Source organism: Anopheles aquasalis, chromosome 2 (assembly GCF_943734665.1).
Source record: "Anopheles aquasalis chromosome 2, idAnoAquaMG_Q_19, whole genome shotgun sequence".
Lineage (NCBI taxonomy): Eukaryota > Metazoa > Arthropoda > Insecta > Diptera > Culicidae > Anopheles > Anopheles aquasalis.
The window spans coordinates 27,220,001-27,222,500 of record NC_064877.1 but is presented as its reverse complement, the minus strand read 5'-3'; the positions used below and the strand labels follow the sequence as shown (position 1 = coordinate 27,222,500).

The 2,500-nt window shown below is 51.6% G+C and overlaps 1 protein-coding gene across 1 annotated transcript in view; it reads left to right on the top strand.

Annotated features, from left to right (window-relative positions):
- LOC126581537 (putative cyclin-dependent serine/threonine-protein kinase DDB_G0272797/DDB_G0274007) overlaps window positions 1-345 on the top strand; it is a 910-nt gene extending 565 nt beyond the window's left edge. Inside the window, exon 1 of the mRNA XM_050245254.1 lies at window positions 1-345. This exon is cut by the window's left edge and continues 565 nt beyond it. The gene's annotated coding sequence lies outside the window, so the exon portion shown is untranslated.
- Window positions 346-2,500: the final 2,155 nt, after the last annotated feature.

Below are 2,500 nucleotides of genomic sequence, written 5' to 3'. Positions count from 1 at the left end.
TTGACCCCACGCTACGGGGGGCAACGGAAGCGACCCGGGATCATCGATTGGCTGTTGGCCGAGTTTTTGGAGTGGCTCTTCGGTGGCCACTGAGGTCCTCTGTCGGGGAACCAGGTCCAGTCTAGAGCTAGAGAGAGAGAGAGAGAGAGAGGGAGAGCGGTGTCGCTGGAAGCTTCAGTCCCCGGGGAAGACGACCTTCAGATTTCGGTTTCTACGGCGGAAACAAATGATGATGCTGGCTTTGCATCATTAGCATGACTTTTTGTTAGCCTTCCTGCTACTTCTTCTTCAGTTTCGAATTGATCTTGGGCGGCTTGTTAGGGTGATGGCAGATGAGTGGGGGGGGGGGGGGGGGGGGCAATGTTTGTAACACGCGCGACAGCTACCAGAGATGCCACCGAGGCTGTTGAAGATGTTCCTCAATGATGTCCGCTCCCCACCCGCCAAAAAAAAACCCTCTTCAATGACGATCGAACGTGATCGCGGTGTACGGTGACGCGTGGAGCAGAGCCTCTTGAGCAAAAGGATTGCCTTCCATCCTAAAATACACTCGCGGTCACACTTGCGGTCAATATGTTTGTGGGGCTGCGGCGGTTGAGCGGAGGGCCAATCGATGATGATGATGATAGACCTGCCCGTTCCCCACTCCCCGCTCCCTTAGTCTCGAGTGTGCTGTCGAGCAGCCCAGCTAACCAAACTTACGCTCACGCTGGAGTAGTAGAGGGCTGGAGCGCTTGAATACATTACAGTTCACCCACGTCGGCCCGATGCCTAAATGCCCGGTAGCCACTAGGTGTCTTTCGGTGTCCCGTTGCGTCCGTTTTTCGTCGTCGGTTCCGGTGAGCAGTTACGTTTTTTATGGTAATGTTTTGCCATTAACCTCCGGCATCATCGTCCAAAACCCTGACCATGCTAGACGATGAGCGCGAGCGTGCGTGCGCGCGCGCGCGCCCCGGTCCGTCTTGAGAGGCTGTTGTCGTCGTCGTCGTTGTCGGATCCATTTGGAAGTGGCACAGTTACGCTCACATTCAGCACTTTGGTGACGGTGTGGCCACGGTGAAGCACGCTGAGCACGCAGTCGCACCGTGTGCCTGGTTTTCGAACCGATGACCTCAATTTGATGGTCTGGTGCTGGCCCAGCGAGCAGCGAGGAGTGTACTCCGTTGGCCAGCCCTTGCCGGAGATGTCACCAACAGCCACCGTTCCGTGACTGTTCCGTCGCTCTCTCTCTCTGTCTGCGTGCGAGAGAGAGTCCAGGAACGATTCCAAGAGTCCCGTATCGATCGGACAAATTCAATTAAAACTCTTCGACAAATCTTTCGGATTCGGATGACTGATGTCCCAGGATCAAATCGGCCATTAAGCATCCCTACAGCTGGCACTCTCTTGTCACAACTGGTGGCACTTCACTTCTTTGATTTGGTTTTAATTTTTAATTCTATTTGAAACAGCCGAGGTTACTCTTGTCTGTATTTGTGTTGCGCGCTGTGTGCTTCTTCTGGCGCTTCTTGGGATGGACAGTTGGGCGCACAGGGAAAACAGGGGCCACTGGTGGTACCACTCGCTGCACAATGACCAACGGAAAGTCCAAATCATGAACCGAGCGCAGGTGTGAATTCGGTTGCCTGGTGGCCACGGATTCCAGCCCGCCCAAAACCGTCGTCCGGGGCGCATGGTTAGCTGCTGCATGCTAACAAGCAATGCCGAAACTTCTCAGCAACGGTTGGCATCTTGTGGCCGAATTGTGACCGACCTGTGCTGGCTGAGCCGAGGTTTTACATTTCGCTCTGAGGTCCGCCGCAAGACTGGCCGGCCAACACCTTGTTGATGGTGCTGCTACAGGGTGTCGTGTCGGTTTTTTGGGTTTTCTCAGCTCGGCATTGGGCTGTGGTCGTTTTTGGGTAGAATAGGGAACCTTCCTGGTGCAAGCATAAAACATAATTCTTCAAAACAGAGCGCGAGCAGGTGACCGACATAGAAAAAACGCTACAAACAAATCTGGTTTCAAATCCGTCTGGTGGGATGTGGTTTTAGGCCTTTCGGTGCCACATGCTACCCAAAAACACTCGAACATGTAAATCGTTGACGTTGGTTGGTAAGAAGGAGGCAGAGGAGGAGGAAGAGAAGGAGGAGATTGGGACGTTCACAAACGTTAAAACAATGGAAGCAATGTGCAATTAATCTCGTCGCAATGCTGCACGACAGAAATGCGAAACGAACGAAATCACAAATCACGAATATCAGCCTTTAGTGTTTAGCCGCAAACGGGTGCGCCTGTATCCTGTATTGTTATATTACGGTTTTTATTTTACTTTTTGAACGATGGAAAGCAACACGAAACACTGTTTAATGCTCTCCTCGCTGATCGCACGGCAGCTCTCAAATGGTTTTGCACGATTTTTGTTTTTTTTTTAATGTAAGGCAGTGAGGAGGAGAAGAATTTTGTAAAAAAAAAACACACAATGATCCTGATTTCCTGATCAATCTCATTCACCTTTAT